Below are 13,022 nucleotides of genomic sequence, written 5' to 3'. Positions count from 1 at the left end.
GTTCTATATAAGGAAACAGGAAGAGGTAGGGAAAGCAATTAGGTACACAGAAAAAGCATAAGGAATCTTAATGTTGAGGTTAAAGAGATGGCTCAGTAAATAAGAACACTTGTTGCTCTTGAAGAGGACCCAAGTTTGGTTCCCAATCTCCCCATGGCAGCTCACAACTGTCTTTAATTCCTATTCCAGGGAATCTGGCATCCTCTTCTGGCCTCTGTGAGAACCACATATGCATTACAGAAGGCTCACAGACATATACAGAGGCAAAACACTCATTCATATATATATTCAAAATAAACTTTTTAAAAATGAATAAATCTGCTTAAGTTATAGTATTCAGGAAGTGACTGTAGAAGAAATAAGTTTCAAAATATGTGTTGGGTGCATATTATAGCAAAAGCATTTATGAATTTGTCTTGAAAAAATTAAGGCGTCTTTCTTGACAACTCTGAGTAGGGAATGGTGTCACCAGAAATGTGCCTTAGTAAGGCCAACCAGACATATCCAGTAGATTACAGATTCTCTGATCATACCCAGTTTAACCATCTTCTGAGATTCAAGATAAACACCTGCTCCAGTATCTTTCGGAGATAATTCTTTAAACCAGAAGCAACAATCAATTTTCTGTGACATATTTACTTTCTTTGGTGGTTTTGTCTAGACCTCTGTGATTTCTTTTCATGGACTATATAAATACATTGAGGGAATATTTGTATCTAACTCTTCTTGAACCCAATTCTAACACACATGTTGTTTAGGACTTGTACTTTATCAATGTAAGAACTTTTGTTTTGAAAGAACTTCAATAGATACTCAGCCATCTCCTTTTTAAATCCTGCCTTCCTTTCAGCTTTAGTGTCTTTCTTTTCTCTAATTAGGAATATGTTGGATTTTCTTCTTAGTCATAAATTCTATCATTTTTCTTATGCTTAGTTTTGAATAACTTCCTCGGATTTAACTCAAGTTCAGCAAACTCTAGCTGTGCCTAAAAATCTAACCATCATTTTCCAACACTTGCATTTGATAGCTTTAAAAACATTCTGACTGTTTTCACAGCTCTGCTAACCTTCTGTTCTGGTTCTCAAGGTTCAGTTTTTAGGTGTTCCCTTCATTTGAAAGTTGTATTAGTTCGAGGGTTCTAATCCAAATCTTTGTAGTATTAAGATATTGTGATCATTTCCCTGTTTTAGAACTATGAAATGTGATTCGCTTTTACCAAGATTTCCCCTGTGGCCCCCTCTGGAAACCAAGCTCAAAGTGACTTGAAAGCAGATCCTTCCAGGGAAAATTCTTTTCTGTTGTCATCTTCTCCAGGGTTATCTAGATTCATTCTCACCTGCTGAGTTCTGCCTTCTTATTCATGTCGGACCAGAGCTCTGTGTTCTGTTTCCAGAAAAGTCTGGAAACCTAAACCCCAAGTTTTCGAGATTTTTGTCTTGACTTGTCACAAACTAAGCTCCCAGACTTTGGATACCCTCTTAAGCCTGGTCCCAGAAAATTCCATTACTTTTAGTCAAGAACATTTTGTTATTAAGCAGGGCACTTTGGTGATTTGTGAAAGAAAGAACTACAGGTTATTTAATGCATTAGCAGACCAGAAAATCAAGACTTGAAAATACCTGTGGTGATTTGCTCTCAGTGAATGCCAAGTTCATTTATTTTCCCCTCAAAAGCCCTTTTATTTTAAAAGAAAGATCTGGGTCTCAAATCGAAAGTCACTGGTAAGTAGAATTTTAAAAGAAAAAAAAAAAGAGAGAGAGAGAGAGAGAGAGAAAGAAAGGAAAAAGGGGGAAAGCACCCATTCTCTGCCTTCCTTCTCCACTGACCAAATGCATATATTCAGCCTCCAAAAGACATCCCAGATCCAGCCTCCCCACTAATGTTTTCCATGATAATAGTAATGCCAGAAACTGTAAAGTGGTTTGTATTACCACTGTCATCAGCTGCTGCTAAGTGCAGATACTTAGCTTGGAGTCGCTCTAGTTGATTTCTCTGCTGGTTAGAATCCACATGTGTGAAGGAGAGCTCAGGGCTCCGGGCACTGCTGCACTTTTATCAGATGCCAGTGTGCTGTTGGTGGCATATACTGTTAACCACTATGCTGTCTTTGTTGTTGTTTATGCTGATTTCTTTTTTTCAGGATAATTCTGTCATCTCTAACCTTCTTTTATAACTAGACTAACTGGTGTTCCTTAAATTTAAGTAACTTTGAGAAGGGGCTTAACTGGTAAAAGATTTTAGCTCTATAAAATCTCTGATGCTCATCTGGGGTTTTTTCTCCCCCCCAATAACAAAGCAACCCATGGTTAATCCTGAGAAGGAGTAAGGGTAATACCATACATAGTTAGTAACGCAAAGAGTTACAGTAGCTGTCAACCAAGGAAAGTGTCTGAAGTTTACTAAGGAAAAACTGTGGGCTGTTGGTGGGAACACAGGTGGGAGGGGAGTCTGAAAGTTAGGGAAGGTGAATTTCCAGAGAATAAACTAGCTGCAGGCCAGTGGGAATGCAAGCCATTAGATATAGTAGCTGTCTGGTTAAACCAGGACTGACCAACTATGTCCTTGAATACTCATATACAAAGACTCTACCAGGTTCACTCTTCCTTTTTCAAGGCTGTTGCAGTACGTTTTATGCTTCTCGCTTACCTCATCTGATCTGGAATTCCAATGGTGTGTACACCGGAAACAAGTAATTTGCTTCTACGGGGTTTCCCACCTCTTCTCCCCTCTCCTGAAGAGTCAGCCGCGGTTTGCACAGTTGATAAACTAGACCTCTCCCATTTCGGTGCCCAGGAAGCCAAGTCCCACAAAAGAAACATATCCACTGAGGGTAACCCTACAACCGAACTGGAGCCCCTCTTGGTTTTCTGGACGGCTTCTTCCCGCCTCCCAGTCCTTCCTAATGTAGATGATTTTATTTACACATCTATGCACAGCTTGCTGGAAGTTCTCGATTGTGCTGCTCTTTTGTTTTGTTGTTGTTTGGTTGTTTGTTTGTTGTTGTTGTGAGCTGTTTGAGAGAAGCGTTGAAGAAGCTACCAACCCACCCTTGCACCGGAAGCTATCAACCCACACACTGCACCAGAAACAGAGCTGCTCCTGTTGCTCCTGTAAAAGCTTTTTAAAGGGGCGTTCATTGTGTGCTTTGTTGGTTTTCATTAAGTGACTCCGGATTGGAAGCCCAGCCAAAGCATACCCACGGATCCCAGCACCAGCACACTGTCATCTGACGGAAGTGCAGCGGTGCCCGGAGCCCTGGTCTCTTGTTCACACATGTGGATTCTAACCAGCAGAGAAATAAACTATAGCGACTCCGAGCAAGTATCTCTGCACTTCGTAGCGATTGATGACAGTGGTAATAAAAACAGTCCTTTCCCTGACAAACACTACCAGTAAGCCAACACTTAAAAGGGGATAGTTTTAGGAGTAACCAATGCATTAACTCTTGTCATTGAGATTCCTTTTGGCAGTAATATATTCCGGGGATTAAGTTAAACCAAATGTTTGAAACAATGAAAACATCGTCATGTTAACAGCTAGGGTTGCTGTCCCTAGTGGTTACTGTACTTACGTTCAAATTTACCCTTTTGGACCTGGTTCCATCATTTTCGCCCCCTTTCAATACATTCTATTTTAAACAACAACAACAAAAACCAATAGAAAGTATTCTTTAACATGTTCAATGTCTTGCAGTTTATTTTCTCCTAAATGTACAGAATTATTAGTATTTTTACTTTTGATGCAGTAAGTGACAAAAAAAGCCCTGTTAGACAAATTCTATACTTTTTTTTTTTTTTTTTTTTTTTTTGGTCTACATTTAACCTCATTTGGTGCCTGTACGTTTCAGAACCAGCCATAGCTGGTTATTGTGTGACAGTTTCCTTTGATTACTCTTTGATCTCACATCTGTTTTCTGCCCACGGGACTCCTCTGAGAGCATATAGGTAAGTAGAGGGCTCCATGTAGATTTTAAAACCTGGGGGCATATCTCTCAGTACTATTAAGTCACCACCATCTGAGCGCTCCTGAATTAACCCTGGCAATTTCTGTTTGAATAATTCAGCAAACCTGGAAATACAGGGAAGCAAACTTTGATATGAATAGGGCTTAGTTCTAAAATTGCTCTAACACAATTTTGTTGACCGGTATAAAGGAAATATTTTTTTTATCTCATTAGACCATAGTAATCTGCTACTGTTTTTGTTTGTTTGTTTTTAATGTGTATGTGTGTTTTTCTCACATGCATATCTGTGTACCACAAGCAAGCAGTGCCCCAAAGGTCAGAGGAGGGCTTAAAGCCCATGCCCACAGAAATACACTGACTCCAACAAGGCCACACCCACTCCAACAGGGCCACACCCTCTAATAGTGCCACTCCCTGGGCGGCGCATATAGAAATCATCACACACTCCTACAGACACCTCCTACCCTAACTATCTAATCCCTCCCATTGGGCTGTACCTAAGAAGCCATAGGTTCTGGGTTGCTGTGGTAGTGGGTGTGGCTCCATCAATGTGTGTACAGCACCCCCCCCCCCAGCTTTTCTCTATGTGCACAGCCTATTTTATTCTGTCCCCACCGTAGTCAGAGCTCCAGGCCCAATCCACATGGCTACAACAGAACAGGATGCACATAATGTCCTTTAGCCAGAGATGTACCTGTGAAAACCCGAAAGGCTTTTCAAAACACCGATTTGAATATTTCCAATCCATGGGAACCAACTCAAAAATCTTTGAGGCTGATGCTTAAACACCTCCAAATTTTGATAGCACCCCAAGCGATGTCTGTGCACTTAAGTAAGCACTGCGTTGGCCATAAGTCACTAGCTGTCCAGAGATGCTTGTTCCTTGGCAGTGGTGTCTTCATCACTACCCGTCACTGCCCTGTGTCCTGGTATTCAGGCTCCAGTGACTCATCCCTCCCCACTGTTAGTTAAGTTCCTTCGCTGGAGTCTCCTAGCATTGTGCGATCTCCAAACATTCCCAGGGGAAACCACAGTAACCTCGATGGTGTTTTAATTTTGAATCAGTCGCCCAAGCATCAGTTGACCACACAACACAGCTCACAGTCCTATCATGCTTTGGTATTTTCATATCCGATATTGCGTGCTCCATTCTATCCCAAACCTGTGCTTTCCTGCCTCTGACTCCTATTGGCTGGTGCTCCCGTCTCAGCGTTTGGGAGAAATAGAAATCAGAGATGAAGCCTGTCTTCTTTCCTCCATCTCTATAAATTTACCCACACACATGCCAATGCTCTAAAAGGAAAATCCTTGTTTTATTTTTAATTATATGTGTGCGCATGTGTACGTGAGTACAGGTGCTTGTGGCAGCCAGAAGATGGCAGCAGATCCCCGTAGGTGAAGTTCAGGCAGTTGTGAGCTGCCCACTATGGGTACCAGGAAGCAAACTCCCCAGTCTTCTGCCGTTAACTCCAGTTCATCCTTTTGGCTTCTGTGGACACCTGCATGCACCCAACAGACACACAGAAACACACACATATTTCTTTAAAAGAAATGGCAGGGGCTGGAGAGATGGTTCCGTGGCTGCTCTTCCTGAGGTCTTGAGTTCAATTCCCAGAAACCACATAGCAGCTCAAAACATGTATAACTGGAGAGCCATGTCATCTGATGGATTATTCTGGTACGGACACAGATGCAGACAAGATATCAGTGCACATTAAAAAAAAACATAAACAACAACAACAAAAGAGTCCTCTCATTAAAGGCCAAGCATCCACTTGACCTGCAGAGAACTATGACCCCCCAGCACAGGAACCCAGTGGAGTTTTCCCAGTAATTCTCTAATAGACCTCAGTATCTTTCATCTCGAAACAAGAAGAGCCTGTTGGCCTCCACATCAACCATGCCACCACATGGTGTCTCTGCTTCTGTAGTAAAATTTCTGAGAAAGACTTGCCTTTACCGGTTCCCTCAACTTCCCAAGTAGTCCAGAGACTATGCTGTTATCAAGGTCGGCCTCATCTTCTTGGAATTCATTATGTCTCGGGCTTTTGTGTTTACATTCTTCTTTCCAAGCACCGCAAAATTACTGGGCTCCTTCCAAGTCTTCTGTTTTCCCATGTGCGAGCCCTGTGTACCGTCTCTTTATCTCACACCCTAAGAATAGTTCATTAGCATGTTCTATTGCATATTCTTCCAAATGGTGTGCTGAATCCATTGGCCTTGCTCCGTTTCCCGTTGCTCTGGTCTAAGTGTCTCCATTCATAGGCCCTCTGTCTCCTCCTCCACTGTTGCCTCATGACATCTTTCTGTAAGGAAACCGGGTTGCTTTATAAATCCACAAGTCAGACCATGACTAACAATCTCCCGTTATAGTTAGAATTCAAACTGAGCCAGATTGGCACAGCCTTTGCTCCAGCCAACGTGTCCACCTGGTCCCCTTCCCGCGTGCTCCTCCTTTGCTGCAGAGGGAGGGGACCATATGCTCCAGGCGTATTTTACACTCCAGGAAGAAATCCAAAAGCATCTGCTTCTGATTGGTTTTCTTGGCCTTCTACTAGAAAATTCTTTCTTAACTAAAAAGCCACTTTGTATCCCTGATCATTTATTCTTTAGCCTTCATCCAACCCATCACTTTGCATGATCCCAAGGTCCCTTCCCAACTCAACCGTCCCTTCTAAATTAGCCACCGTCCATACTACTACATCACTACCTTTTCTTGTCTTCATGGCATTTGTGCAACAAATAAAGGATTTTAATCAATACTCCAAGGACACCAAAAGCTACATTTAAAAGACTAAGGGATCTATGTAATCATAAAGAGACGATGTCTCTAGAAGACTAAAGTCAACACTTCATCTTCAAGAGCACTGTTTTCTCAAATACCCTTTGGACAAGCTTGAAATGTGGTATAATTATTCTTCTCACTTTAGTTGGATTCCCCGGGTTCTTTAGTAAGTGTCGTGGACCAGAGGACTTTGGTCATGAATTGTATGTTTCCCTGTCAACAAAGAGCAATGACTGTGCCGGAGACTTTGGGTAACGAGCTGAGTGTGTCAGTATCCAGATCCTGCAGCAACTCAGTGGTCTCTGCACACACTGGTGTGCTCCTCATACCTCACGCCGCTGCCCTTCTTTACCGCCGCTGGAAGAAATGACAGCCTTCACCACTGAGTTCTCTCCTAACAGAAGGTTGTAACCAGATTTTTGTTTTCTCCTAAATGGCAACTGCTCTGCTTTCAAAAATCTCATTGGGAGAAATCGATTTTGAGTTCCAATACTGATGAGAAGTACATGGTAATCTTCCTTTACAATGGGAGATAAACAGCAGGTGTCCCGGGTAATGGAGGCTCCATCCCTGGTGAAATATTTTGTTTTACTTTTAGAAATCCGGGAGTCTGCTCTCAGCCAATAGTGGTTGCTAATCATTACAACAATTACAATGACCATCACCATCCGCCTGATTGGTCTCCGGGGCCATAAGTCAGGGCCTAAGAAATACATCTTTAAGGGGACAGAGTCTGCCCGTGTCCTGGGGCAGCATCGCTGGGAGACAAATTGGATGACTGTTCTTGGCACCTGTTGCTGTATCAAATTCCTCTAGTCAGAATTCTGATTGTAAGTGTTCTCTGAGTGAAGCCGTAGTCAGAGGAACCGGACACTCATGTATAAAACAGAAAGAAGAGGTGGCTAAATGTTCAGATGTTTATCAGGCAAGAAAAGTAAACACCAACAGAAACTCGTATCACAGAGTGGTAGAGACCAGCCAGTGCTTCTCAGCTCAAAGGCTCCCCTCAAAATAGTACATTTGGAATGGCCAAGATGTGAGCAGGCACTGGAACAAAGGCACGTGCTAGGAGTGGTTCCCAAAATAAAATCATGAATCAAACAGGCTACCATATGTAATTACATCACTTGGGGAAACTGAGGTAGGAAGATCCTAAGTTTGACCCTGTGCTACATAGAAAATTCAAGGCCAGCCTAGGCTATATAGCAAGACACTGTTTTGATGATGATGATGATGATGATGATGATGATGATGATGATGATGGTATCATGAAATCTTGAGATTGAAATGAATCTGAGAATTATAATTTTCAGTATAGGGGTGGATTTTTTTGTGTTTTTGTTTGTTTGGGTTTTTTTTTTTTTTTTTTTTTTTTTTTTTTTTTTTTTGCCATTTGCAAAGCACTAGATGTACTTAGCATCTGTACAGCTATTTCTTTGTATCCACGATGTTTCTTCTCCAGGATACCAAATTCTGCAGATATTTATGTCTCTTATATAAAATGTGGTGGCATTTACAGACCACACACTTTGTTCATGTATTTTAGATCATCTCTAGATTATTCATAATACTTAAACACAGGGTAAATGCATGGAGCTAAAGTTACCTCACTAAACATCCCCAAAATCAAGTCTCAGGGAGGGGAGCTCAGAGTCATCCTAGCTCTCACTGTACTATCACTAGAAGGGATGCCTCCTGTGATGGTTTGTACATGCTCTGCCAGGGGAGTGGCACTATTAAGAGGATGTGGCCCTGTTGGAGTGGGTGTGGCCCTGTTGGAGTGGGTGTGGCCCTGTTGGAGTGGGTGTGGTCCTGTTAAAGTAGGTGTGACCTTGTTAGAGTGAGTGTGTCACAGTGGGTGTGGGCTTTATGACCCTCATCCTAACCGCCTGGAAGCCTGTATTCTGCTAGCAGCCTACAGATGAAGATGTAGAACTCTCAGTTCCCCCTGCACCATGCCTGCCTGGATGCTGCCATATTTCCACCTTGATGATGATGGACTGAACCTCTGAACCTGTAAGCCAGCCCCAATTAAATGTTGTCCTTATAAGAGTTGTCTTGGTCATGGTGTCTGTTCACAGCAGTAAAATCTAACTAAGACACCTCCACACCAGGCTCACCTCAGGCTGCTAGATGGCAGCTCTACCTCCTGCCTCCCACCCTCTGATTCCTACCTCCCACCCCTTCACACTCACCCTCTGCCTCCCTCCCACCTCCTACCCACCGACTTCTACCTCCTGCTTCCCAGCTCTTGCCAAGAAAGAGGGAAGAAAATAAATGAAAACGAGAGAAAAAATGCTGTCAGAATCAGGAAACCAGAATCTTTCCCAGACGTCTCTAGCAGATAATGGCTGGTGTCTCCTAGGCAGAACTGTATGGCCATCCAATTGGCACAGGATCTGAGGAAGCATGTATCTAAGCTAGAGATTATAATACACATTATCATCATTATTTTAGACCCTGTTCTGTTGCTGTGAAGGAACACCATGACCAAGGCAGCTCACAATGGAAAGCATTTCACTGGGGGCTGGCTTACATTATCATGGGTTTAGTTCATGATCATCATGGCGGGTGCATGGTGTGACACAGTGTTGGAGCAGTAGCGGAGAGCTACATCCTGATCTACAGGCTGGGAGAGAGAGGGAGGGAGGGAGGGATGGAGGGAGGGAGAGAGAGTCAGAGACAGAGATAAACAGAGACAGAGAGAGGGGGAGAGAGGGAGAGAAGAGGAGAGGAGAGGAGAGGAGAGGAGAGGAGAGGAGAGGAGAGGGAGAGAAAGGATGATAGAAGGACTGGGCCTTGCTTGGGCCAGTGACACACCTGCTCTAACAAAGCTACACCTCCTAATCCCTCTAATCTGTTCGAATAGAGTCACTCCTTGGTAACTAAGCATTCAAATATGAGCCTATGTGGGCCACTCTTTTTCAAACCATCACAATAAAATTGATAAATTATCATGTACCACTTAAGCTTATTAAAAGTGGAGACTGGAAACAAGGAGGCCTTCCCTTCTTTACTTTAAAACTCCCTATTCTGGAACAGGCTGCCCCCCCCCCCCTAACTCTGTTACAAGGACAAAGAAAAACAACAGTTAGCTAAGGAAATTTAAAAGTGTCCCTGAGAACAGCTGGAAGGTAAACCATTTCCAACTATGATCTATTCCAAACTACAAAAACACCTATAGTGTGGGAACAGGAAGCCAAGAGTGTAGCCATGGGGTGCTCATCCATGGAGAGAAAGCTCAGTCATAAAGTCCAGCTGACCTCTTCAACCTCTCCAGTTGGTTTGGGTGGATGTTTGTGAGTCACCATCTTGATTCTGCCTGTTGTTTGCTCTCTCAGTCAAGCTGCCCAGTCATTCCTGGATCTGTTAGTGCCTGAGTTGATGATGATGATTTGCTATCTATCTAACGCTTGCTGTCTATTGTGCATTTACTGGTTGTACATTCATTCCTTCAAAGCAGAAACTACAGGAGCTGGAGAAATAGCCCCATGGTTAAGAGAACCTGTGTTCAAATCCCAGCTTAACATGTCTGTTTGTCATCTGTAACTCCAGTCCTAGGGCGTCCAAGGGCACCAGGCATTCACGTGTACACAAATACACACACAGGCAAAACACCCATACATATAAATGAAATTAAATCTTCAAAAACTGTTTTTAAAAACTACCAGTGGGTCATGCATCCATTGTTCTCCAGGTCATATAGAACAAATAAACTAGGTCAACAGGTAAAGGCATTGTCTTCCAAGCTTGATGACCCAATACTACTCTCTGGATTCCACATGGACAAAAGAGACTTCTCCAAGCTGTCCTTTGATAGCCTACACACTTGCCATGAAATTTACACACGGATATGCATACGTGTATATATGCATGCACAGACACAATAAACACACGTGATTTATTTATGAAGAAAGCTGACATGTTATCCCTCTGAACAACATAGAAGCTCTGCTTTGAGAAAAGGGAGATTCGTTAGTAGCAAGCAGTGCCTGGCACAGACTGGTAAATACATTGGTATTCACACTGTGGAACAGGGGTGCAAACTACTGTTTCCAGGCTGAGGCAGAGGTCGTTGAGGACTCTATCTAGGGATTAATTCAGCACTTGGGTTTGATTTTAAAGAAAAAAAAAAAAAAAAAGAAATTGCCAAGGAAGAGGGCAAAAAAAAAAAAAAAAAAAAAAAAAAAAAAAAAAAAAAAAAAGGCTATTCAGGGGAAAGTAAGGGAGTTGTTGAGTGGGGCAGAAAATGGTTATTCGTCAGAACACACTCAGCCACCATTTGACAGCAATACAACACAGATGAGAAGCAGAGGCAAGTGCTTAGTCATGGCTTGTTCAACTGTGCCACCAAATCTCACCCCCCTCACGTCCACCTTTGATTCCACACTGGATGGGGAGCCACTGCGGTTCAGATCCCACTAGTCAGCACCTACTCCCAACCCCCACGGAGCCAATGAGGGTAAGCATCTCACTGGAATGATTCTGGTCTTTCACTAGCATCTTGGAGAGGAAGACAAGATATAATGACTAGGAAAGGATGAGTTCATGCCTACCTTGGACCACTACCCAAACCACTTGAATTCAGAGCAGCAAAAAAGACTAACAGAAACTGGGGGTAAATAAAGTGTACTGATTTGAAAATGTCTCCTTGGGGCTGGAGAGATGGCTCAGTGGGTAAGAGCACTGACTGCTCTTCCAGAGGTCCTGAGTTCAAATCCCAGCAACCACATGGTGGCTCACAACCATCTGGGATCCAATTCTTCTTCTGGTAGGTCTAACAGTTATCATGTATTCATATAAAATTAAAATAAATAAATCTTTTAAAAAAAGAAAAAAAAAGAAAATGTCTCCTATAGAAAATAAGTGGTTTGAGCGTGTAAGATACTGATGAATTGGCTGATTTGGGTTGGAGATAGGAAACCTGTGAAATAACACTAGATTTCAGCTTGGTCAACTTTGGCATTGAATAAGCTGGTGACCACCCACTACCCACAGATGACCAAGTTGAGAATGGGAGAAAGATGAAGAGGTAAAGGGAAATAGTATCAGTGTTAACAGTAGTGATTACTCTCTCTGAGAAGTTGCAAGAAAGAAAAGAGCTGTAAATACAGGTTTAACACTATTGTTTAATAGTTTTTTTTAAGAAATTGAAACATTCCATTCCACAGGGAAGCTTCTTAAGAAGATAAACAACTCAAATAGCTTCAGGAAGTCCCTGAAACTGAGTAAATTCATTAGGTCCCTTTCTGCCAGAATACAAATAAAAGGTATAAAGAAAACTCTCAGTCAAGCCAAGATGCAAAGAAGACAATGAGGCCAGCCCAGCTGCATGGAAGAGGTTTATACTGAATGAGTAACTTAGAAGGGAAATTCTCTAAACTGCTGAGCTGCCTGCAGGCTGGGCAGTGAGCTTCGGGTTCCCAGCTTTTGTTGCCTGCCACTCATGCTGGGGGTAGGCTTTGATAACATGGTTGTCTTAAGTCATTTCTGCTCTTATAAGTAACTCCTCACCTATATTCCTTGTAAGAAATCTCAATAAAATTCATTGGTTCACCAAGTTGAACTTAGGTGGTATCTGTACCTTATCCCATGTCCGTGTCCTCTGGAAAAGTTTTGTAACATGACAAGCACTTAAAAAACTACTGAGCCAAAATGCCGAAGCTGTGAAATCCAGGCTTAACTTGTTTATGTACGAGTTCTAAACTGTACTTATTTTAATGCACAAGGAGTTTTTATTATATTTCATTTTGTTGCTGTCATTTTTTGAGGCAGGGTTTCATTTTGTAACCTGGAACTCACCCTGTAGACCATCCTGGACTTGAACTCCCAGAGATCAGACTGCTTCTGTCTAGCAAGTGCTAGATTAAAGGCGAGAGCCACCCCTTCCTGGCTTGCACAAAGAACTCTTCATTTGAAAACTTTCAAATACATCTTGCCTTAGCTGCCTCTGTTATATTCAACGTCTCCATGCCTTGTTTTGTCCTCCTCTTAGGTAATTCAGGTTCATCAGACATTGAAGTAGAGAACTAAATTAGCAATGGTTGAGGACAGACAGTGATCAAAACTATAGCCACAGTGACTAACAACTATTTTTTTTTAATGCACATGAATCTAATAAGCTATCCCCAAGTTCACTTTAATTAATGTGCAGCATCTATCTACTCTAAAGTTAGATGAATAGATACTTAAAGGCAATTTTGTATTTTAAAATATAGTTGGGGCTTATTGACCAGGACTCAATTTAAGACGGTGGCAGCTTCCTACTTGCAA

This window comes from Micromys minutus, assembly GCF_963924665.1.
Source record: "Micromys minutus genome assembly, chromosome: 15".
Taxonomy (NCBI): Eukaryota; Metazoa; Chordata; class Mammalia; order Rodentia; family Muridae; genus Micromys; species Micromys minutus.
The sequence above is the reverse complement of the archived record's forward strand: the minus strand, read 5'-3'. Positions refer to the sequence as shown.